The 27,392-nt window shown below is 45.6% G+C and overlaps 1 protein-coding gene across 1 annotated transcript in view; it reads left to right on the plus strand.

Annotated features, from left to right (window-relative positions):
• Positions 1–27,392, plus strand: part of LOC144783920 (vomeronasal type-2 receptor 26-like) — a 60,940-nt gene that overhangs the window by 7,274 nt on the left and 26,274 nt on the right. The gene's annotated exons all lie outside the window — the stretch shown is intronic.

Genomic DNA, 27,392 nt, shown 5'->3' on the forward strand with positions numbered 1-27,392 from the left:
CCGGGACCCGGAGACTAACCTCTCTGCGGTGCTGCGGGAGGTGGTGAGGTTCGGGGCTCTCTCGGGCCTCCGCGTCAACTGGACTAAATCAGTGGCATTGCCCCTGACGCCGGTGACGCTCCCTTTCGACTCAGAGTACCCCTTGCAATGGACCACGGACTCTATTCGCTACTTAGGGATACGCATTCATACGGACCCGGAGGTCCTGATCCGCGAGAATTATGGAGTGGCCTACTCCAAACTGGTGGATGATGTCGAAGTGTGGTCCAAGCTCCCGCTTTCGCTCATGGGCAGGATTGCGCTCATGAAGATGGTGGTGCTCCCCAGGTTCCTTTTCCTATTCGTGAATATACCGGTAGTCCTTTCCAAAGCCTTTTTCCGGCAACTTACCCAGACTCTTGTCCGCCTGGCGTGGGGGGGCAAACAGCCGCGAGTGCAGTGGCAAACGCTCACCCTTCCGTACGAACAGGGAGGCCTTGGGGCTCCAGATCTGGAACGATATTATAGGCTTGCTCAGGGTGCGCACCTGCATACGTGGATTCATGGGGATCCAGGCATCCCACATGTGAAATTGGAGCGGCTCTTTGCAGACCCCGTCCCGCTTCCGGCGACAGTATGTTATCCGCCTGAAAGAAGGGTCGGCAATCTGGACTCCATAGCTGCCACGAATCACGCTTGGCATGCACTGATTAGCTCCCACGAGTGCACGCTGCTGTATTCGCCTTTGCTCCGTGTAGAATGGGCGGCCTGGTTGGCTCCACTGACGGAGAAGGGCGTCCTGAAGGCTCTACGTGACCTAGGCATTGTTACCATGGGAGATCTCTTTTCAAAGGGCACTCTGAAAACGCTGCAGCAAGTCCTTCCCTCCTGTCCCGGGGCAACGCTGCTCCATAGTTTTCAATATCACAGGGTCCGTAGAGCGGCCCTTGCCGTTTTAGGCCCGGACCTAGCTGAACCGCCGGAAGTGCCGGAACTCACCTATGTCATCGAGACCCCCTCAGCTCGCAAACTGATCACGGCTCTTAGGTCACTGGGTGATAGACAGCGGCGATACCCCCCCTCTAAGGCCCGTTTGGCCTGGCAGGCTGACCTCCAATCTCCCATCTCAGACGACATGTGGCGTTATTGTGCGACTAATACTAGGAAAATCTCGCTCAACGGTAGGCACCGCCTGGTGCATTTTAAATTCCTACAACGTGTCTACTACACGCCCGAGAGATTGCATAGGTATGGCCTTCGGGAATCAGCGGAGTGTGAGCGATGCCACTTTCACACAGCAGACTTTCTCCATATGGCCTGGACTTGTCCTGCCATACATAAATACTGGGTGGAGGTCTTTGCGGACCTCAGCACTATCCTTGGTGAGGTGATCAGGCCTGACCCGGCGCTCGCCTTACTTGGGTTTTCAAAACCCCTTCCTGTAGCTCTGCGGCGACTTGCGGACATGGCTTTACTGACGGCGAAGCGACTGATAGCACTGTGCTGGATGCGGGGGCCAGTCCCTACTAAAAAACGATGGGAAACTGACTTGCTTTACTGTTGCACGCAATCGGAGGTGTATAGTGAACTCCTTCCTCCAATGAGTAGACCCAAAAACTTTTGGGGTATGTTTCGGGCGTTTCAGAGTGCGAAAGGGGATGGTGAGTCGGATCCAGAGAGTGTGGAGCTTGATGTGCTACAGGAGGAGGGGGCGGCGGCAGCTGTGGATGAGGAGTGTGTCATTTGAAGGCCTTATCGTTGTGTCGGTGTGGTGTTTCGCGCCTGATTTTTGATGTGCTTTGCGTTGGGGGTTGCTTGTGACGGCTGTTCTGGTTTGTGGCGACCGCTGTCCCCTTCCCGGAGTGTTATCCCCCCCTAGTGGGCATTTGTTTTTCTCCCTTAGCCTAGCTCAGGGGTTCATGGTTGCGGTGCAGAGTGGGAGGTGGGTGGTGGGCACGGGTTTAGGTGGTCTGGCTTGTTCTTCTTTTGGGGTGGGTGGGTTTGTTATTGTCTGGGGGATCTCCCCCCTTTATTCACCTTTCCCTGGGTCCCAGATGGTGATGCCCTCGACTCTGGGTTTCTACGCAATTCTTTCCGGATGGCTATTTCAATCCTGCCAATCTGGCACGCCGTGCCACACCTGGGTCTGATTTGTTGGCGTTGCGGGGTGTACGCCCTGCTTACATGTTATGGTCATTCAATGGTGGCTACTATGATCTATTGCCTCTGCACACTTGTTCCACACCTGCAGTTTCGCCACCAGGCCCCCGGGCTGTTGGTCTTTCCGGCTGTGTAACTTACCTTTACCCAGGGATTTTTTATGCCGCCGGCCTCCGGGTTGTAGGCGATGTCGGCTGTGTATGTGACTTGAGGGTGCAATAAAGTATAAATTTAAAAAAAAAACAAAAAAAAAAAAAACAAAAAAAAAAAACAATACTCATATTAAATCCAGAGAAAAAGAAACAAACAAGCAATGTCGAAATCAATAAAGAATTCAAAAAATAAAATGTACAAAGACACACCCACAACTCCACCTACATAAAGGCCCAAATCCACTACTATGATCCTTTGCACATCACAGCACCATGCCCCCCAAGAAGAATCCAAAGTTCACAGAAAGTGAGTTGGAAGTATTGTTTGATGAAATACTCCGAGTGGAGCCACAATTATTTGGGACCTTGTTCCAACAGATGCCCCTGTCACAGAAAACAAAGATGTGGGAGAGGATCGTCGACAAGATGAACGCACAAGCACCTTGCATGCACACAAAGGATGACATCCAGAACAGGTACTACGGTGTGCAAAGGAGGGTCAAGAAGCTCTTGGTCAGAGAGCATGCCCTGAGCCAGTGTACTGGCGGTGGCCCTCCCACCAAACCAACATGCTTCACGTCCTGAGAGGAGAGCATCCATGGATTGACAGGAATACCAGAGCCTGGTGAGTACACAACCAATCTAGTCAACATGTGTAGCAACACACATACATCACTGCCAAGGGGACATTGAATATAAGTAGCATTAGCAAAGCCAAATTTAGCCTGCAAAAAGTCATTCAGTGATGTGTATGCCAGTAACAAAAAAGCAATAGCTGCACTCTCCGAGTAATAACAACAAATGAAGCAATGCATTGGCCAGAAACACCAACAAACAGTGTCAGCCATCTTTACAAACCTGTTACACCATCTCCCAGGGAAGCCTGATTGGAGTTGCAGTCACACACACCAAACCCCCTCCCAAATCGTCCATCAAACCCACCCTGAACAGTGTGCACCTCACAGGGAGTGGAAAAGTAATGACAAAATGGCTGACACTGGGCCTTGCTATGGGGAGGACAAGGGCTTGGTGGGGCTTGTGCACCAACACATGCCAGGGCTCCACTTTAAGCCATCTTGCCCAGAACGTTACACCACCTCCCAGGGAAGCTGAGTCACAGGAAGGAAGCTGAGGTATGCTGGGAGTGTGAGTATATCCAAAATCCTAATAGGAGTCACAGTCACACACACAAAACCCCCTCCCACATGGTCCATCAAGCCCACCCTGAACCATGTCCACCTCACAGGGAGTGGAAAAGTACTGACAAAATGGCTGACATTGGGCCTTGCTATGGGGTGCACAAGGGCCTGGTGGGGCTTGTGCACCAACATACACCAGGACACCACTGCCTGACATCCAGGACGTGAACTAAGACTCCCTGCAATGGATGCAACCTACAGGGGGATTGGCTGGCCTCTGTGGGAGAAGGTGTCCTGCAAGTATAACAAATACCAGCAATCCCGCAAATACACACACCTGCACAGCACAAACAAGTACACCCCTTGGGACCACTCACACAAAAAGAAAATGCCCTGGCAAGATGCATGACTAACGGGATATATTATGAATTGTCTGCAGGTCCCACCTATGCACTTGCCCCCTCAAACCACTTCACACTGACAGCCATTGCAAATCTCTCCTCTCACTGTCTGGGCCTGCAGTGTGGCAGGGGTGCCCCCAGTCCTGGCTGTGAAGGTATGTGCCCTCCATGACAATTGGGCAGGTGCACACAGAGCACATACCAAAACCCACCACACAAACTACATACACACCATTCACAGTAGACACATGACAGTGAATGGAATGGCCACAGTAACATAGCTGACACTGTAGCATGGTGTGATTTACACAAGGCACGGTGGTTATCTGCATTCAATTCCTACATTGTGCAGAGTTGATTGCATCCCTCACACAACACTACCCTCACTGTCATTTTCACTTGCAACACAAGGAGTAACATGGACTGGGTAGGAGTAGGCATACAACTCAAAGCAGCCTAAGTCAAATACACAAACCCCTGGCCCTGACTCTCATGAGCTTGGGAAAGTCTATGATCTGCCGTGGTCAATCCCCTTTACCATGGCTGAGATTCATCACATAAATGACATCATCACGCACAGAACTCTGCTTCAACATCATTATCCACGGACAACAACATCCAATATGTGAAATGATAAGTCAACTAGGGACACAACAACACAATAGTATTTACACAGTGAATGCAAGCCACACTGTACTGTGACCATGTTGTTCAGACATAACAATGTTACTCACAAATACAAGCACAAATGCCAGCACACATCATCCAAACGTGCTACACATTGCAAGTGAAAGTTCTTGTATGTCATTGTCAAAGTACTAATGTTGAGAGGAGGGACACACCTGTGTCAAACACATGAGGGCACATGAGTAGCAATATCCATGTGCAGTCAAACAATCATGATATGAGACGTCCATGCACCCGGCTCTTTGTGTCCATCAAAATGCTCAATCTTCAAATGACATTGTGCGAAACCAAAATAGACACCTGTCTCTGACAATGTAGGACAATGCAATGTACATGCACTCTTCATGATGTACAGTGGCAAATGTAATGTGTGTGAATTGTTCATGTGCGCAGAAACATTACATACATTGTGTGTCTCTCTTCCACCAACAGGGGATGCTGCGGACACAGCAAGGACAGAAGATGAATGACAGTCTCACACTCAGGTTGTTCCAGAGGTCCCCGGTGTGGATGCCTCCATGTCCTCTTCGGACAAGGATGAACGACCTGGCACCTCCGGTGTGACTCGGCTTCCAGCCCCAGCAGCTGCAACACCAGCACACCTGGCACCAGTCCAGGACCATCTGCAAACACTTCAATCACCCCTGCCAACACAGGCAGACCAAGGCAACAGGACATCAAAGGCACAGGATCACTGGGCAACAACACTACTAGTGCCAACACAGACAGGGGCCCAGTGTTGCCTGTGCCTGCCAGGGCAGGTCTTGCCCGTGTGGGTAGGGGTGGTGTGAGGGTGGCCAGGGTGAGGTCACGGCCTGCAGATGGGCCTGGCATGCAGGAAGATTTGGCCAGGTTGTGGGCATCCTCGGGGACATGCAAGCACAGCAGGCTGCACATCATGCCAGAATGGACTCCCACATGTCCCGGGTGGAACAACACATGACCCGGATGGAGTAAAAAATGAACAATTTAAATGACCTTACGTAGGTGCATAGAAACCTACTGACATGCCTCCGCCAGGTAACCAACAACATGACAACACCTCTGCGTGTGCCCACTACATCAGTTGCCACTACATCACCAACTGCCACAGGGAGGGAGTTGGCGGAGAGTCCACTGCACCGCAGCAGCCTGCACATGAGGGTCCCTGAGAAGAAGAGGGGTCATCCAAAGAAGAACAAGTAAGGGACAGATGGCCATGCATACCCACCAGGACACGACTACCTGTTCTAGACATCATCCATTGTGTGCAAAGCGTTCACCTTGTTGACTGCTGCTTAAATCCCACACGTGAGGGCGGGTCTACGTTGGACCAATGTTTCAGAAGAACTGTGGACTTTACTCTATATATTTCATCAATCAACACTACCAACTGCACTGTGGGCTTTGGATTCCAACTTACCTACACATGCATGTAAATAAATTCAGTATAACAGAATACATGCCTCTGTTGTGACTGAAACTTGGTTTGTGTCATTAAGAGGATGAACTGTAAAGATGTCTGTGCATGAAACTACTACAGCTATGCAAACACAGTAATGTGAGCCATGGTGATGTGACACATGTGAGGTCGACACCCCGCCACGTCTACACAACACGTACTTACTATGTCATAAGACTCATCGGCCCAACACATGTGAACACAGAATGCAATGAGATGCATGTACACAACACCCATCCTGAGTCTGTGGCAAGCTGCCCACAGGAATGTTAGATGTGTCGACACAGACAATGCACATTACAAAGTGATGCACAGGTTTATTACACCAGCAAAAGTCATAAGTCCTCAACAGGTGGGAGGTAACCTCATGTGACAGTGAGCACAAAATCAGCCAGTGGTAAACCAGGTTAGTCCAGGGGAGTGTGGCACATCATGGTTACGACAACGGCAGGCTGCAGTCTGGTCCAGGAATCTGTGATTTTGGGGGATATTTCAAGAAGCTTTGTTGACCGCGGTCTACTCATCAGACTGACGTACCTATCCACGATCACCGGCCCCGGACGGTAGTTAAGTGTCTTCTCCATGGCTCTGACACCAGGAGTCTGGCAGCGGATCGTTGGACCCTGCTTTGTTAATTTCTTGCCCTTAATTTACTTCCGAAGCAAGGACGGGGCTCCGTTCCTGTTTCTAACTACGTTTCGCAATCCGGAGTCGGGCAGCTGATCGCTGGACACTGTCCCCACTTTGTCTTTAACCAATCACCAAACTTCACTACAGTTCCAGAATGGGGCTCCATTCCTGGACTGATAAATCATTCAGGACAAATTTTCCACCCTCTGAATTCCGGCCTCTGCACATCTCCTCGACCGGACTTTACTGTCGAACTCCTGCGGCCGTACTTTTCCTATACCGCGATCCAGGGTCCACACTGGAAACAATAGAGGAGTATAGGTACCTGGAAGTAATTCTTGACAGAAAGGGCTCTTTTTTCCCCGCAAAGGGAAGCAATAAAATGGAGGGGTATTAGCATAGGGATCGCACTAAGGAGCCTCAAAGCAAAAGCCGTCGGCCAAAGCTTTACCCCCCTGCTTCAAGTGCTTCAGGCAAAATTAACATCAGCTTTTATCTACGGAAGCGAATGCCTCCGAGGAAGGGACGCCCAGCAACTGAACAGCACAATAGCGAAGGCCATGAGAATGATTTTCAGCCTGCCCAACTATACATCACAGGCACAAATAAGGCTGGAATTTGGCCTGAGAAATCAAACGCTGGAGCGAATGGGTGCCTACGCCAAAAATGGCATAAGATCCAGAGAGGAAATGCCACAAGCCAAAACCACCATCTATGGAATGAGATGGAAAGAAAGAGCAATAGTCCAGCCGCGAAATACCTCAAGCTCTCAATAAATTCCCTGTGCCTACAAGAAGCCTGGACTATAGAACAAAACAGATGCCAATGCTAAGACTGACTTATAGAACTATTTTTGAACGACTTTATGAACCAAACATATAAGGAATTTCGTGTTTACAAAAGATAAATGAAGGTTAAAAAAGCATATTAAAATTGGATTGTTGCAATTTAACAAGCAGACTATTATGTTTGGTTCATAAAGTCGTTCAAAAATAGTTCTATAAGTCAGTCTTAGCATTGGCATCTGTTTTGTTCTATAGTTATTTGGCTCAGCCTTGCTGAGTGAGAGCCTAGGCCCATCGTTGTTTTTTTTACAAGAAGCCTGGAAGCACAGTGGAACTCACAACACCTTTAAACAGCTAGTGAATAAATCAGTCAGATCAATGTTGCTAATCGAAGATAAATCAAGTCTAGCAACCCGGGCCCATGGCTGGACGGTAATCCAAAGCTACACAAGCAGCCTCAGCCAAAGCAATCTAGGAGTTGGGTTCACTAGACGCACAAAGGAGAAGTTCCTACGCTTACGGCTGGGCCAACTTCCAGTACAAAACCATCTCCCCCCATGGGAAAGGCCCAAAGACACAATCAATTGCCGTGTATGTGGGAACACAAAAGAAGACATCCTGCACCTGATATGCACTTGTAAAGGCCTGGACAGAGAGCGTAGATTCCATCTAAAACAGCATTTGAACCAGCTGGGTATAAGAACACGTCGGCAGGCGATAATAGCTTGCTTTGATGGAAAGAACATTCAACTAGCAAGCCATGTCGTCAAATTCTTGGAGGAGGCAGAAAAGAAAAAAGAGCGACAGAGACCCGAAACAGGATGAGGCTAACCTAAAAAGCAAGCCTTAAATGGTCACTGAAAAGGGATCAATCACACCACATGGGCAACAGACTGTCTCCTGATGGGCCTCTAACACACAATAAAATAGTAGGGGACCCAAAAAGAACTAACAGACTTCACAGAAAAAAATTACGCATTTTTTTCGCTTGTAACATTTATCACAGTTTGGTTCCTATTGGAGCCACACAAGTTACTCACTCTCCTTTTTAATTCAACGCTCAGCCCGAAAGAAGTATAAATCTTTTTGTGCTATTTACTATTTTTATACAAAGTTATTCTCATTTTAAACATTTTTATAACAATTGTACTTAACTAATGTTTTCTTTTTTTATTTGCTAATATCTGCAATGGTTTTACTTAACTGTGCAATAAAGATTTACTTACTTACTTATACCGCGATCACCATAATTAATCGGCAACCCGGTCCTGATGAAGATCCTAAATCAATAGGATCGAAACGCCGTCGACCCGCAATACAGCACGACTCATGGCGCAGTTCTTCCTCTGGTTCCCTAAACAATTGTAAAATATTCATTCACCAAAAGAGGAACTAGTAACTTTGTATATATCATGTTTTTCATTGTTAACAATTTGCGTCCTTCACTGTTTTGTCATATGTCACTTGCGCCGTCACTGTTCGTCTCACCATCACGCAGTGCACACAGCCCCCTTGGGTTGCCAATTGCATTATTTGCTTCCAGTGCTGTTATCTCAAACGTTTCCCTGTTTGTTTTTTGCGTAAATATGTCTTTAAATATATGATGGTATATGCACTTCTAAATCAAATTGAAACTCTGAGTCTCTCTTTCTTCTGTGTCCAGATCTTTTGTAATGTCTTGCACATACAAACGCTTCAGTTGCCGAAGTGAATCCAATTGAGATATTGTTGTTTTTTATACATGTACACCCAGATCTCAATCTGGTCTACGCGTTATACTCCTGTTGTCTATTCCTCTCTCTCCCAGTACATCATCACACATGTCATGTACCCAAAAACACATCTCAGTGACTAGGTCCAACAGATGTGTTACCCACATGACCGGTGTTTGTCTGTCTCACATACACAACTATCTTGTCTCGTCACAAGGGCAGTGACATTATGTAGCATCAGATGTACATGTCACAACACACCCACAAAACACACATGATGTGCAACCAGAGTGTTGCACAGTCAAAAAACGTAATGCCTGTGATGGACAGGCACTACAGCAAATCAAATGTCAAAAAGCACATTGAGGTTGCTGAACATTCACAACTTTCACCCCGAGTGGGCTGGGTATGCTCAGACGTGAGTCCCAGGCTCTCCACACCACTGGAGTCAAGCTATCCAGGCTGATGAAGGCTGATAGCCAGAAACCGGTCCTTGGATGCTTGATTCCGGTCTGGGAAAGACATGGCTTGGTAGTTCGGACTGGACTGTTCCCATGAGGCACAGGGTCAGAGCTGATTTGCATATAGCCAGTGTCTAATCCAGGGTGGTGTGGAGTGCAAAAAAACGATGGATTTAGGCCCAGATCCTTGTACTGGGGTGAATGTATGACATTGTTCTACATTCTGTCCATCAACTGTGTTTTTTGCAATGACCATTCACAACTAGCACAAATAATCAGAGACATGTGTGTAGCTCAATACGCACATACTCTACATCAAAAACACAATGTCACATGTGGGACACCCAGTGACACAACAACCCAGTCACCTATGAGTCAGGGTGTATGTCACATGTCAGCACACAATGGGCAGCTAGAACTGTGTACATGCCTTGTGGTGTGATCTGCACATTTGTGAATGACTGTGGTGATGTGGATTACACAAAATGTTGTCTGTCACCATCACACATAGCAAAGCCTGGGAGTATGTGCCACTAAGTCCAACATACAAGATCCCATGTGTACCTACATAATCACACACGCAATAGTTCCTAAGATGTCACATCATACACTGTGTGACAGGCTGTTCATATGTTGTTAAGTAACTTAGTCCATGGTAAGGTATTGTGTGTGAAGCATCACATAGCAATTGCCTGCAATGGTGAGCCATGCATGTTTGTTCCCAGGAGACGCGTCGGACAATGAGGGAGCGAGACGTGCGCACGCATAGGCCATTGCCCACAACGGTGAGTGATGCATGTGTGTTCTCGAGAGACGTGTCGGACACTGAGGGAATGAGACGTGCGCACACATAGGCCATTGCCTGCAATGGTGAGCGATGAGTGTGTTTGCGCAGGAGACGCTTTGTACACTGAGGGAGCGAGATATGCGCACGCATAGGCCATTGCCTGCAATGGTGAGCGATGCGTGTGTGTGCCCAGGAGACGCATTGGACACCGAGGGAGCGAGACGTGTGTACACTTAGGCCATTGCCTGTGATGGTGAGAGATGCGTGTGTGTGCCCAGGAGATGCACCGGACACTGAGGGAGTGAAACATGGGCTCGCATAGGCTATTGACAATCATGGAGACAGACGCGGGTGGATTTCTAAAAGATGCATCGCACACTCACGGCCTGAGCCGTGTGCATGAATTAGCTATTGGATGTAATGGAGATGGACGCGGATTTGAGCGTTGTACGAATACTGTCCACATGAAATTCAGTTGGCTCCCTACAACAATGTATCAACAGCAATGGGGTGATGTAGTTACATTTTTTTAACCATGCAGGAGGCGTGTACCAAGTGTACAATGCAATAGATTAACCATTTTCATTACATGTAAACGTCGGACCTATCACATAGTTCGCCTGCGACAGATTCAGCTCTGCAGCTCAGATATAAGACTGTCTGTTCCCCAGAGACTACACTTGCTTGCACCAACTACTACAGCATTACATCTCCAAGACCACTGGTGCTGTCTCTGCATCCTCTGGCCTCAAGTATGGTACGTACTGTGGAGAGAGCCCCAGCCTTCACCAAGAATGAGAACCAGGCCCTGCTGGACAGCCTCCTTCCACAGTACAGCAAGCTGTATGGGAAACCAGGGGAGCAGGTGAGTGCGCAGTCTCCCTAATTGTGCATGGAGTTTGACTACCACTACTAGCATTGTGTTCAGCAGTCCCAAGCATGCTCACCGAGTATTTGAATCTCTCTAGCTTTGTGGATACAATTACTGTAAAGGTGCACTGGTGCCAATGTGTAAAATCTATTTCATGTGTGACTGTTCATGCTCAGTTTCCAGTTTGGTGATGCAGGCTTGCACACAGGACAAATCCCCATTGCCATAGTGGCTCTAACTATACAACAGAGGGGCATATTATCAAGGGATTTATCTCCGCTTTTTTGGCTTTAAAAGCCAAGAAAGCGGAGATAAAATTATCTCCCTATCAACAGGGTGCTAACACGCAAATTCGCATGTTAGCACCCTTTTTCTCTACGCTTCCCCTTGCATCTCTAATGAGATGCAAAGGGGGCGTTCCAGAGAAAAATAATAGGAGAAATGTTGTTAAGCGACATTTCTCCTATTATCAAGGATTTCGCTAACCCTGTTAGTGATAAAAAAAAAGCATCACTAACCGCACATCTGCCTCATCCACATTGCCCACTACCCTACCTACCCAGAACACACTCACAGACACAGACAAGCACATCATCAGATTCAAGCAGCACACAGCAAAGCAAAACAAAATCACTCCACACAAGCACAACCACTCTGGGTACTGAGGGCACACACACAGGGGATAGGGCACAGACACACAGATAAGCAAGCACAGCCAGTCCGCAGTCCTCAGATCCATCTCCCTCAAAAACACCTTCCCTTGCCTCACCTGCAACACCCACTTCCTAGCAACTTTTCCTCTGTGACCTTGGCCTCTCCCCCACAGCTCAATCTGATCCTACTCACAAGGGGAAGAGACGGTCACCACGCTCATAGGGGAGTTCCCCTGCAACAGGAACACCCCCCAGGCACAAGGAAACTGATGCCCCCATCCACAAATCCCCCAGGAACAGGAGTAGCAAGACCCCTCCACATTCACGAACCACCACTACACAGTCTCTGTCCTCCAGCCATCAGCACACCACTCCTACAGTTCCCCACCACACCCTGCCCCAGGTTCCCCCACACACATACACCATCCCCAAATTGCTTAGGCCCTCCCCCGTCCACATGCACTTCAATCAATCAATCAATCAATCATACCATTTGTATAGCACGCTACTCACCTGGAAGGGTCTCAAGGCGCTTAGGGGAGGGGTACGCTACTTCACCCCCACTTCACATACCAAGCCTGTTCCTGTGACTGATGTGGAGTCCGCGTCCCTCTCATCTGTCCTGCCAACTTCACCTTTGCCACAAGACACTACTTTAGACATTGTCACTGCTGTGGAGATCCCCTCCAACCCGTCTGACTTGGTCACTGCTGTGGTGACATTGCCCACTGTGTCAGACACCCTCTCTGAAATTGCCACTGACACTCCTGCACCCACCACACCTCACCTGCCGCATTCTACTATCCCCTGATTCGGTCCCTATGGTGCCTGGCCTGACCCTATTAATGCCCCTCCAAGGGGAGATGTCCCCTGGCTGTAGCAGTGCAGGCAAGCAATGTGGGGCACACATTACTGTGGTACACCTAATGGACAATATTAACCACTTGGCTGCTAAGGGGTTTTCCCCTCCTGTGCTGCAGATTTATGTTTCCCATTATACATGACGAGTTGACCTTGTCATGAGCACAGATTCAGTGTGCCTCATGACGAGTTCACCTTGTCATTAGCATGCAAGTGGTTAATGGACAGGGTATGGGCCTTTATGTTCTCTTTGAATTCAACACAACAATTATTTGAGGATGAATAAAGCTAATTTTATGTTCAATGAAGTTTTGCATATGCTGAAAATGATGTTGTTAACGTGTATCCTATGTTGCGTGTGTAATACTTTTGATGTAGCTATTGATTGTGTTTTCAATTGTGATGTACTCCATGTTGACCCTGGTATCTGAGCCCTAATTCAGTAAGTATCCATATCATCCTTTGCTGCAGTCAGAGTGTGTCATTATCCATACAATTTGGCACATGGAGCTTCACAATTCCTTTTCTGTGTTACATCTGTGGCTTGCACTGTTGCACTTATGTTAGGCTTACACTTGTGCACAAAGTCATTTCTTGGAACAGTGGGCACTTCTACACTGGACATGCAGGTTTTAGCGAAACATGGTGAACACGCCATCTGTGGTGTCAGTGCAAATTGCCATACATGTTAATTGAGAATGTGCAGCTGACTTGCATACGCTCCTGTACACAGTCTGGTGTTACCTGAACTTTCAGTGTGCTGTAATTGTTGGCACACTCACCACGGTTTAGGCAGACATGATAGGGCCCTGCACAGACTACTTTATGCACACATGACCTTCCACAGGAGTGAAGTCACCTCATGGCAGTGTGTCATTTTGTGGAATTGCCAGAGCACATGGGGTACGTTCTGTGAGCATGTTTCTCTGTGTTACTTTCCATTTTTCTACACATCCTGTAGTCCCTACAGATGTCTCTGTCTGTGATGCTTGATGAGTTGCCCTGTGTCCATCAAACATTTTTGACCTGTGTCTTCTGGGTTGTAGGTGCATGTGAATCTACTGGCCATTAGCGTGTCATCCAGCAGTATGTTTGTTTTTTGGGCCCGGGAGGTGGGCAAATACAAGTGTGACATATGTAGGATTTGCCAAGGCTGTTTAGTGTTTCTGACATCAAGTTGATTTCCCTTTGTGGTATCTTTCTGTGACTGGGTCACTTGTATGTGTGTGTGACTGATCAAACTGCTCAGATGCAAAGCTGCACAGTCTTAAGGTTTCAACATATATACTTTGTGGTTGTCTATGCGTTCCACTTATTTTGTGGGACTGTGGCAGGGATCCCAATTATTCAGATCTATTTGACATAAGGCACATGTACCTCATACTGTGCAGGGTGGCAGACATTCACACGGATTTTAAACTGGCCATGTGTGACAAGTTGGTGCACCTTGGATCGCCCCTGCCACCCCTGGTATTGTCATGTTGCATGTGCAATGTCCACAGGCCATGTGGGATTTGCTGGTGCACATTGGTGCCATTCACGGTGTGTGGTGTTGGGAGTGTCCTTATGTGAGTTGTGGTTTGGCTATGTCTGTACCTATATTTTTACCTTGGATAACAGGCCATGGCCAGTTATTTGTGTTTGTTTAAGTGTGAATGTAGTTGGTGTGTCAAGACACGTGACCCAGTGTGTACAGGTGACTGGGGTTCACAGTAGGGCCAACATTTCAAATTGTCTTCACAGAGGGGTTATCATGCAGGCTGCTGTCACCTCAATGTGGGGTCATTGAGGGTACATATGGAGTGGGTCTTGCCCACGAGGAATAGCCAATTCATGAATTACCTTTGTATGGCACTGCGTCGTGTTTGCGATGCAGTGTGAGTCAGTCTGTTTGTGTTTGTGCATCTGCACAAGTGCATTGGTATAGGTTTTGTGTGCCATAGGCTGGATCGTGTTTTGTGGTTCTCCACTGCTATCCCTGTGTCTCCTACATCATCAGTCAGCTCATTCATCCTGCTTTATATGTCCCATTGCTGCCATGGTATGTGAGTGTGTTACCTCACACCTACAGTCTCCACAGGATACCGTAGTTTGTGTTCCTGTCCCTGAAAATATATGTGTGTGCATTTTAATGCACACTTCTGACATGGTCTTCTTGCCCAGAGGGGCATTGTCAGCCCTCATGGGCAATGGTTTTCTGCACATGGCTGAGTGTATATTTGTGAGACACAACAGACTATCCTTCAAGTGATCTGTGTGTTTTGAACACAACCACTACTTTGCCACTACATTTCTTGTTATGTACGTGCGAGGTATGATAACTGGTGTAGTGAAGTGGCAGCAGATATTGTGACCACACTCACATTTTGGACACTGTAGTGATGGTGTGTTTACACCCCATCACCATGATGGTTCATATGTGCTAGTTTCTTGAACACCACAATCCCCTTCTGGTCACTATGGTGAAGGGGTGTTTACACCCCATTACAATATTATTATGGTGGTGTTTGTGTGTTTTACCCTCACAATCACCTTTTGGTCACAACGGTGATGGGAGGACGTTATATGTTCCCTTTCAGTGTCACAGTTGCAGGCAGTTTACACACAATATACAATCTTGACTTGATGGCAGGGGTGTTGTGTTAGCCCTTCAATGCCTATGAATGATGGGTACTGGTCGTGGAAGGTATCGCCCCTATGAGTGGTGACTGCTGGTAGTGGTAGGTATTCCCCACCTATGGGTGGTTACTGCTGGTAGTGGTAGGTATCCCACCGAATAAAAAGAGTCTCAATTCAAAATGGAAGAGGCTCATACGTCATGCCTAACACAATATGCATAGAACAGATTTCAAGGATGATTAGAAAGAGATGCTAGTGCCACTTTGATAGATACACCATTCCAAAAAGATTTATAAAAAATATAAAAAAAAGTAACAACAACAATATCACTCTCTTTTAAAATATCTTTCTTCATTTTATTCAATGTGGTTATACAGAAACATTTAAAAAAAATGGTATCCCAATAATAAGACACAATAATTCAAATCACATTTAAAATCATAATTATTGTCAAATAACAAAAAAATATGAGAAGCAGTTGTCGACGCAGCATTTCGGTTTTTGGAGATTAAAAACACCTTCTTCAGGACAGTTCTCAAACTAAAATATTTCAGAGGTACCGGAAAAAATTCTTGATTTCTTTTCCAATTCTTTAATCCGTCAGAACCCGACTGAAAATATATGGGTGCTGGGCATCATTTGTATGTCGGTTACCCTCAACTCCCGACTATGAGGGTTCATAGATGTACAGTGGAGCCACCGATATTCAATTTGGGTTTAAAAGTTGATTCTAAAAAACAGGTAAGAAAATAACCCCTAGATTCATCAAAGTCCCGTTTTGCGAGTCTGTAATAGCGATTATTAAGGAATCGCTATTACAGACTTGCAAAACGGGATTCATGTACAAATCGCACTTTATTTTGCGATTCCTACAGCTTCCTTATTTGCGATTTGCTAATTGCTAATCGCAAATAAGGAATAACTCCCCATTCATTCCTATGGGCCTAAAGGCCCATAGGAATGAATTGGAAGACATATCAATGTGCGAATCGCTATTAGCGATTCGCATTTTGAGTCTGCGATTTCAAGGGTCCTGGGGTGTCCAAAGGACACCCTGTTGCACCCCTGAAATGATATTGGACGCTGGTGTTACGCACACACATGTCCCAAGGACATGTGTGTGTGTAACATACAACATAAAAAAATGCACTTAAGTGCATTTTTCTAAGTTTCTGCTATTTACCACGAGGTTTGACTTCGCGGTAAATAGCGGCCCAAAATTGCGAATTCGCAATTTTTAAATGTTTCATGAATTGCTTTTAAGGAATATCAAATAGAGATTCCTTAAATGCAATTCCTCGCAAAATTGCAAATTCTATAATAGCGATTTTTGCATTTGGGATGATGAATCCCAAATGCAAAAATTGCGCTCGCAAAGGGCCAGATTCTCAGAATCTGGCCCTTTGCGAGCGCGATTGTCAATGATGAATCTGGCTGTATATATATATATATATATTCTGCCGTGGCCGTGATCCGGACTATGCTTATGTCGGCGGCATATAATATACAGGGGTTGTCCTCAAGTAATCGTTTCAATCTCGTTAAAAATTCCTTCGGCCTCCCTGCTCCATCTGTTACCGCTGGTCAATTTCGGTATACTTTAATTATGATTTTAAATGTGATTTGAATTATTGTGTCTTATTATTGGGATACAAAAAAAATAAAAATAAAATATTTTTGTATAACCATATAGAATAAAATGAAGAAAGATATTTTAAAAGATAGTGATGTTGTTGTTGTTACTTTTTGATATATTTTTCATAAATCTTTTTGGAATGGTGTATCTATCAAAGTGGCACTAGCATCTCTTTCTAATCATCCTTGAAATCTGTTCTATGCATATTGTGTTAGGCGTGACTTATGAGCCTCTTCCTTTTGGATTGGGACTCTTTGTAGTCTTTTGTATCTTATCCCCCTTGTCCCAGATTGAATTAGGTAGGGGACCTCCCTTCTTGTTTACAGTGGTAGGTATCCCTCCATGAGTTGGGTATACTGGTAGTGGTAGGTATCCTCCCTATGAGTGGTGACTGCTGTTAGTGGCAGGTATCTCCCGCTATGAGTTAGGTGTACTGGTAGTGGCAGGTATCCCCCCTATGAGATGGGTGTACTGGTAGTGGCAGGTGTCCCCCCTATGAGTTGGGTGTACTGGGAGTGGTAGTTATCCCTCCTATGAATGGTGACTGTTGGTAGTGGTAGGTATCCCTCCTATGAGTTGGGTGTACTGGTAGTGGTGGGTATTTCCCCCATGGGTGGTTACTGCTGGTAATGGTGGGTATTTACCCCCCTATGGGTGGTTACTGCTGGTAGTGGTGGGTATCTCCCCACCTATGCTGGTAGTGGCACGTATCCCCCCTATGAGTTGGGTGTACTGGTAGTGGCAGGTATCCCCCCTATGAGTTGGGTGTACTGGTAGTGGTAGGTATCCCCCCTATGAGTCGTGACTGCTGGCAGTGATAGGTATCCCCCACCTATGGGTGGTTACTGCTGGTAGTGGTAGGTATCCCCCCCCCTATGAGTTGGGTGTACTGGTAGTGGCAGGTATCCCCCCTATGAGTTGGGTGTGCTGGTAGTGGTAGGTATCCCCCTATGAGTGGTGAGTGCTGGTAGTGGTAGGTGTCCCTCCTATGAGTTGGGTGTATATGTAGTGGTGGGTATTCCGACCCTATGGGTGGTTACTGCTGGTAGTGGTGGGTTTCCCCCACCTATGGGCAGTTACTGCTGGTAGTGGCATGTATCCCACCCTATGAGTTGGGTGTGCTGGTAGTGGCAGGTATCCCCACCTATGAGTTGGGTGTACTCGTAATGGCAGATATCCCCCTATGAGTTGGGTGTACTGGTAGTGGCAGGTATCCCCCCTATGAGTTGGGTGTACTGGTGGTGGTAGTCCCCCCATGGTTGGTTACGGCTGGTAGTGGTGGTTATCTCCCCACCTATGGGTGGTTACTGCTGGTAGTGGTAGGTCTCCCCCACCTATGGGTGGTTGCTGCTGGTAGTGGTAGGTATCCCCCCTATGAGTTGGGTGTACTGGTAGTGGTAAGTATCCACCCCCTATGATTAGGGAGTACTGTAAGTGATTGATATCAAACTCCCATGGCTTGAGCAATGCTGGTGGAGAGGGATATCAACCCCCTATATTTCTGTTGCATTTGGGTTGTTTGTGACGTTTGTTTGTGTGGTGGGTGTCTGACTTACTTTCTGCGATGTACGCGTCGATTCCTGTTGTTGATCCAGTCATAGATGTACAGCACAGGGATGACCTGCATGATCGGAGTCATGGTTGGTTCGCGTCGTAGGCATGGATCGTTTGTTTGTGTTGTAGGCATGGATCGTTGGTTCGTCTCATAGGCGTGGATCGTTGGTTTTTCTTGTAGGGGTGGATCGTTGGTTCATCTCATCGGTGTTGTGTGTTGGTCCGTCTCGTATCCGTGGATCGTGTTGTGGCATGATTCGGACCGCACATACTGTTCTACTGGAGTGCAAGACGTGCTGGAGGTGGCGATGCATTCGGCATGCCGGAAGTGCGCATCATACTTGCCTGGCCGTAAACTGCTGTTTCAATGCTTCCGGTCGACTCCATATCTGCATTTCTGGTTCCGGCTTGTAAGGAGAATGTTGCTTGTTTTGCAGCATACATGTTGTTTGGGATTTGGGCACATTTGCGCATCGTACTTCGTACTTCCTCGCCCGGACGGACTGGCTCCCGGAACGTGTAGGTCAGAAGAAAAAGCTACTTATAGCTCTTGGAGGGCTGTCCGACCCGGATCGGAGTTGGCCCCTATGTGTGAGGCCAGAAGAATGGACTATGGCCCACATGCATCAAGCATTTTTGTAGTCGCAAACGGTGCGATTACTTAAAATCGGCCGTTTGCGAATGCAAAAGTGCTTTTTGGGATGCATGAAGCAATTTTAGAATTCGTAACATTGTTGCGAGTTCTAAAATTGCGGGTGCTTTTAAGAAGTCGCAGATGTGCGATTTCTTAAAAGCAATGCATCATTACTTTCACAAGTGCAAAGTCGCAATTAGGGTGCCAAATTTACCGAGTGGTTGAACCACTCGGTAAATTTGGAAAAAGTGTTTAAAATGCTGCAAATGTTTTTTTTTCTACATTCATGTTTCACACACACATGTCCTTAGGACATGTGTGTGTGAAACATGATGCGAAAAATAAATTTCAGGGGTGCATGGGGGGGTCCTTTGGACCCCCCCTGCACCCATGAAATTTTCAAAGTGCCACTCGCAATTTGCTGATGCCTTCCCATTGACTCCTATGGGCCTTTTGGCCCATAGGAATCAATAGGAATTGCAAAAATGCACTTAAGAATTCGGTATTCATTTGGGATTCGGTAAAAATTGCGATTTTTACCGAATCCCAAATGAATACCGAAAACAATGATGCATAGCATTTTGCACTTCTTAATTTGCGATTCCTTATTTTTCGCAAATTAGGAAGTGCAAAATGTAACAATGATGCATGTGGGCCTATGTTCTTCAGAAGAGCAGTGACTGCACCTAAAAAGTTGAAGAAATTAAGATATAGGTTGCGTCTGAGTTTTGAAAATTGACCTGGAGATCTTGGAAAATAAGCATAATTAAAATGCTGAAAGCATTTGGAAGAATTACTTAGTTCAGACAATTGTTAAGTTTCATATGTGAAATGGCTACATGCTATGTTTTTATGTGTTTCTGTGTGATTATTTTGAGATGTAAAAGTGTTTTTAAAAATGTCACAATAGACATAAAATCTAGTATGAACTCTTCCATAAATTCCTAAAAAGGAGATAAAAAAGGATTTACCTGGGTGAAGGTGATGGCTGTATTTAAATTTGGGAACATTGGTTCAGGAGAATGAACATGAAGTAAAAAGGTTCAGCCAGGTGAAGGTGACTTTTGATGGTATATGCAAGATGTGAGGATGTAAGAAGATGTTTTGTTTCCTATCAGTTCTTTTCCTTCTTTAATGGTTTTCCGGAGCACACCAAGGTCTAATCGGAAAATTGCTGGAGTTTGTTAATAAGACGTTTTACACAACTGATATTGCTAAAGTGGGGCAAGACAGTTTCCTAATCGCTGGAGTTTGAGTGTTTTCTCAGGCAGTCTGAAAGAAGTACTAAGTGGTGCACCATGATATGGGTAAACGATCCTGCTTTCTATTAAAACAATACTCCTCCACTTTACACAGGCATTTAAAAAAAGTATATTTTTCTCTTTCAGTAACATTACAGACCAATTTTACGTTCATAACAATGTCAATCAGAACCTTTGTTTTGTTGTGTTTACTGTAAGCTGTAACATTAGTTGTTCCTGTAGGCCATTGGGGCCACTTTGGGTGAAAGTAATTAGTACTACGTCATCTGCATATGTAAAGGAGTTACCAACTATGTCACTAGGGCTAAGGAAGACTGGAGCAGGGAAACAAACTTGGCATAAACATTTTCTATCATGAAAACATCCGGTGTCTTGAGCTAGGCTTTGTTCCAGCCAGGTATTTCAGTGCAGCATTTGAATAGCACTGGAAAACCCTCATGAAATCAACATGATTCTCAAATATTTCCAAAATAAAGGCCATAGCTCTCTGTCAAATGCCTCAGATATATCAAGAGGCAACATGCAGAACCCTTTTCATGATTTTAAAGTAGTTACCTTTTGGGTGACCGATGAGAAACACATGATCACAAATGGAGTAATTCTGCCTGAAATCTGTCTTTACCTTTTCAACCGGCCATGAAGGCGACACAAAATGCATTTGTTGAATAACTTCTTCAAGGCACTGCATCAAAGTTTAGAATCTGATTGGAGATGCTATCAGTGGACCTTTCAACTTTTAACTCACAATTATATATTTGCATATTTGCCTTTCAGCAAACATAACAGTATCATCAGAATATTGATTATCCTGGCTAATTGAAGATTGCCTGAGCTGGGACGCAAATAAATGTTGTTAGTAATGGGGGTTTCTAGTTGGCAGAGGTAGGTACCTTTGACCAAATAGGGACCCTTGCTTCTAATCAGGGTAAGGGGGATACACACTTTAGATAACCCCTGCTCTCCCCCTTGGTACCTTGGCACGGGCAGACAGGCTTATCCCAAAGGCAATGTGAAAAGTTTTTGTACCAACACTCACAGTAACACAGTGAAAACACCACAAATGGACACCACACCAGTTTAGAAAAAAGAAATATCTTTCTCTAAACTATTCAAGACAAAAAACAAAATTCCAATATACAAAACTCAGTAGAATGTCTTTAGAAACGTTGTTGCAAAAGTAAACTTGTATTTGATGAAATGCGACTCTTTACTCACAAATTACCTGGGATGCGTAACACAAAACAAACAAAAGGGTCGCAGAGAAGGCGATGCGTCGAGTCTTCCTGCGCTCCGGTTCTGATGGACAAGATGGCGCCTCGATGTGTTGCGACGATTTGGTGCAAGAAAATCACGTATTGACTGCAATGTGACAACTTAGAGGTGATGCTTGCACACCCGACAGCCGTGCTGCGAACTCTGTGGTTTTCTGACCCATGACAGACCCTGCAACACGTTTCTCCGGTGATGCAATGACACCCTCAGTGACTGTGAGACGCTTCTCCGGTGTTGCGGCAGCGAACAGCAGCAGCGGCGACACGCTTCCTTGATGATACAATAGCGGCTGCTGCGGCATTGTCACGCTTCACTTGTTGCGTCCCGCTACCAGCTCCCTCCAGCAAAAAGGGGTCACGCACAGTTACAGGCCCTCCTGGCAGATTGGAACTCCTAGCAAGGAAGTTCAGGGATGCTGGGGGTGAAGTCGTTTTGTGCCTGGGACTTCAGAAACAGGAGGCCAGCTCTTCTTAGGCCCTTGGAGACTTTTCTTCTTTAAGCAGGGGACACAGCAGACAGCAAAGTCCTTTAGTTCTCTCCTCAGTAGAAACAGCAAACTGCAGGCCAACCCCAGACACACAGTAAGGGCAGTACTTCTCCTCAGTCTCTTCAGCTGATCTTCTTTGGCAGGGATTCCTCTTGATCACAAAGTAGTCTAACTTGTGGGATTTCACCTCTCATTTTTATACCCCAAAAGTCTTTGTTCTCTATGTGTGAGGGGTCCTAGACCCAGTCCAAACCAGGTCTGGGTGCACTCTTCCAGTGCACAACTTGTTCCTTTGTCAGTGTGGGCCTGAGTCATCAGACACACCACAGGAGGGGGAGCCAGCATTGTGGAAGACAGACACTGCCCTACTCAGGCCCAGGTGCTACTCCTTCCACCACTCCAAAGCAGATAGGTCTATTCAGCCTAGTGCTGACTCACCCGGACTCCAGAAGCCACCCCAGACCCCGTCACTCTCAAACCAGACAGTCAATCCACAAACAGGCAGAGGCACACAGGAAAGGTTGAACAAGAAAATAGCCACTTTCTAAAAGTGCTATTTTCAAACACTGAATTTAAAAACAATCCTTCCTAAAAGATGTGTTACACTGCACCCAGCCCAGGGAGGTAACTTGTGCATACCATAGAGGTGTCCTAGGTGTAAGAAAAGGGAAGGGTAAGGCCTGGCAAATGTGTACACTGGCCAGGACAACATGGCAGTTAGCAAACTGCTCACAGGCACCTTGGTGGCAGGCCTTAAACCTCTTTTCAGCGCTACTCGTGTGGGTGGCTCAATCAGTGCTGCAAGACCACTAGTAGCATTTGAATTACCCGCCCTGGTACACTCAGTGCACTTTACTAGGGACCTACTGGTAAAAGAAATATACCAATCATGGATAACCAATTACAATAACAATTTACAGGGAGAGCATAGGCACTTTCGCACTGATCAGCAGTGGTAAAGTGCCCAGAATCCTATAGCCAACAACCACAGGTCAGGAACAACAAGGGAGGAAGAAACAAAAAGTTTGGGGATAACCCTGCAAAAAGGGCCATTTACAACAAATGTTTAATGTAATCCACCCATGACTGCAATGAACTACTTTGTGACCAACCCTTTTTTATCAGTGCCACCTCATTTAGCTACCAATCACCAGAACACTGGTAACCAAGCATGAATGTGCTTGAGGTGTGATACAGTTGTTGATAGAAATATTTCAGCTTTTTCTCCTTAAGAAAATGTCTGTCCCTTTTGTCTCCATGCTCATTATAGATGATATCCTCTTCTTGAAATATTTTGACTATCCTGCATAACCAGTGGCATACCTCTGTGCAGGTTCTCAACATTACTCTCACACCCTGGATAAAACTGGATGAGAATTGCTTAAAAACTCAGTAAACATCCTTGGTCTTGCTAGACCATGCTAATCTCATATTTAAAATATGTTACCAATAAATCAAATTTCTGAAATGATGTGGCAATTACCAATGATACTATGAGGAAGTGAAATGTTCACAACTATGAAGAGTCTGCTGGAAAAGATCTGTTTAACATCATCAAAATGTCATTTTAGAAATGATTCTGTGACCTTTACGCTATCTCCAAAAGATGTTTCAGTTGGAATGTTAGGTGTAAGTATCTATTACATGTACAGATTGTAATGATACCCAGCACGACTAATTATAAAATCAACATTGAAGTTAACAGACATCACAATTAGATAATTTCCATGGAGAGTAACTAGGCCTTCAAATTCCAAATATGAACAGTTTACCTATTATGTTCGTAATTATTGGTGAAATAGACATTTATCAGTGAACGACCTGTTGTTAAAAATCTATGAAATAATAATATGGCTAATACTAGAGTTAGTAAAGGTTTAATTTTCTTATTGGCTATTCCCCAGACTTAGACCTCAATCATGCAATTTCACCATTACCCTAGTACTGTGCAACTTATAATCAGGGCCAGGAACTATGATGACATAACTCAATATTCTGAGTCTACACCTGAAAAAATGGATAATTTATACCTCAATCCCAGTCTCCCTCTCCTCCTCGCCCCCGTGTTGAAGCCTGTCTCCTCAGTTTATGGAGCCAGGCTGAATATATTACACACTGTTGATCTTAGCAAAATGTGATATTAATTGAATCATTTGCAGCACTGTGCATGGATGGAATCTGATCTGCCTTTACAGAGTGTTACAATGTATCTTATCTAGTGGCATTTCAGTTATTCATTCTTTAATACAGTGCAAAACTACAACTGGTCTAGTATATAATTGTAAGTACTTTTTTTTCAAACTGTCCATACAAAGTATGTTACAATTGCTGGAATGACAGCGTTGTGTAGTTCCTTCAAACCTATTTAGAATCTGTGCGTTTGGACAACATACACTGTAGGATTGGTGACAGACTGATTCTAGACAACCCCACTGGGAATGTTGACCTGGGTACCAGATAGCTCACAGTGCCTCTAGAAACTCCTCTTATCAGGGAGAGAATATTTCTTGGAAAATATCGAACGTGACAAACCTGATCCCTGAGGACCGTGGAATCAGTGTACTACTTCTCGCTTAATCACTCGTGCTCACTTAGTCTCAGAGATACACAGAATAAATGGTATGGACGGTTTTCAATAAGTATTTATTGAACAGTTGTTATTCTAGTGTAAAATAGGTGTGCTGAAACAACAATTGTATGGTAACAGATATAAATGATTAGAAGCACTAGGAAAGTAAAAGGATGGTAGAGTTCTACCATTTTGCTATAAACATGAATACAGGCAGGTATATAAAATACATGACAATAAAATGCATACTCTTATGATGCTACCCTAACTAGATGTACCTAAGTGTACCTAGCATGTATGTAGGTGTTAAGCCAAGAATCCCTCTAGGATAAAGTCAACCCCATTACCTGAAGTGAGAGACTGTGGGACCCAGTCTTGGTTTTGAGTTGGACATCTCGCAGGGATGTTAGACCACTGCGAGCTGGAGTATCTGCATGCAGGAACCTCAGCGTCTAGCGTCAGTGTGTGGCAGCAAGAAAATTGTGATGTCCTCTGTTTTTTTCAGCAAGATGTGATGTTTATATACCCAAAGGTCTCCCCGGGGGTTCTACCTTGTTGTGCCACTTGCCGGACTTAGGATGATGTTGGGAATGAACTTTATACATATTCATTATACAGGAGATGGTAGTCCTGATGAGTTTCCAAGAATCCTAATGCATAATGTATGAGGCCTTTACCAGGGAAAATCCTGCATTCTGTGTGCAGTGTAAGTTCCTGGTAAAAGGTCAGTCCCCAAGACCTGTTATTTGTGTAATGTAGCGGAGAGTATAGGTGAAAGTTTAGGATGTTACCTGAGCCTATGTTGGGGTACCTATATGGAATATAACACCCACCTCATCCAACTGGACGACATCATTAAATTCTAATGTACTACTAGGCTGTCTAGGCACTGGTATGCAAACCACTATAGTGACACACTAATTTTGCTAAAAAAAAATTAAATTAAAAAATAGCTCTAATGTCTCAGTATTTCAATTTTAGTTTGTGTAAAAAAAGGCCAAATTTGTCCCAGCACACAATGTGCAAAATGTTTATATGTCATGGCTGGCACACACAACAAAGCTGTTGCCTGCCTTCGCAGATGACGACCCTTGAAACACCTCGCAGATCACATCAATTGAGCACAGATGGTCTTCCGTACTGCCTGCAGCTGATGCTGGGGCAGCCTGTGCACTATCTAAGGCATGGGCATCAGTGGAGGAGCCGGTATCCATTCCAACAGGAGCAGAGGCTTCCTGTGGAGACTCTAAGAATGCCCCCATCAACATAGCAATACACTGGGGTTGCTGTGTAACATGGGCCGTTATCGGGTCCAGTTATGCCTCAACGTCCAGTTGCAAAACTGACAGACGTGTCAGATAGAGATCCAACATGCACTCTTCTCCGCAGAACAGCCACTGGAGAACAGGTAGGATGCAGTCCATCCAGACTGGTCTAAATGACAGGAACCAAGAGTCGCTTAGTTCCAATAGGCGAGGTGTGCCCAGATGTTTTATAATGTAATCACGGTATTTAGGCTACAAGAGCACTTTTTCCATCTCCTTGGTGACTGGAACGCCCATTGTGTTGCAGAAAAACTACAATAAGGATACCTGCTATTAGAAACAGGATCAGCGGAGGTCCTCCAATAATGCTTCTGAATACGGAATGTATTAAGTTTGGTATAACTCTGAGGACCGTCTGAAAGGTGCTTAACAGTCCCAATCCTATGGTCCTAAATAGGTGGACTATACCCGTCTTATCAGACATGTTAAAAATACGATTTACCATTTCTGTGAAATGGAAAGGGCAGTCCGTTCGTATGAGTGCCTGTATCCCAGCCGAGGACCTTGCGATCTGGAGATCAAAAGTCTCCCGGGCGAAGATTAAGAGCACGGTTTTCTGTACAAGCATGGCTTTCATTCTGCTCAGAATACCAAACTGTATAAAGGAAACATTCAACAAAGGAAGGCCATAGCAGCGCCTCCCTGACTGTGTGTGTCGTTGGAAACAATGCTTGCAAACAGCAAGTAACCTTGGTGGTCAGGGTGATGAGATATGTGGTGCCCGGAAGCATCACACAACAACCTTTATCGTTCTGCATCAAGGAATTCCCATTTGAAAGTAGCCTGAATACTGTGGTAATCACAGCTGTGGGGGTACCCCTTAAGTGACAGGATAGGTACTAAGTATGGGCGAATCTTGCAAATTCGCGGTTCGCGAATTTGCGTATTTACAGGTTCGCAATCCGCAAAATTCGTGAACTTTTGCGAATTTGCAGATTTTTTTTTTACGAACTTACTTGTCGGGTCGCAACGGTCGCGACCATGTTGTTTCTACGTCTGGTTCATCATTCACAGCACCCTGTGTTTCACCACTGCCACCCTCTGGTTCACCCATGCCACCTCTGGTTCATTACACCCTCTGGTTCATCACTGTAGATTATGGGGGGAAAAGCACACCTGCCCTGCCTCAACTGACATGAATTAATTTGGGGCTGTTTAATGTGTCACTGAATTTGAGCTGGCACCTGCTTCCTTAGCTGTAAGTGCTTCCTGATTAATGATGAGCCTGAACTTTTGCACCTGCTAAGTGCTTTCAGTTTTGCAAAATTCATTAGCACACCTTCCCTGCCTCAACTGACATGAATGAATTAGGGGC

Source organism: Lissotriton helveticus, chromosome 10 (genome assembly GCF_964261635.1).
Source record: "Lissotriton helveticus chromosome 10, aLisHel1.1, whole genome shotgun sequence".
NCBI lineage: Eukaryota > Metazoa > Chordata > Amphibia > Caudata > Salamandridae > Lissotriton > Lissotriton helveticus.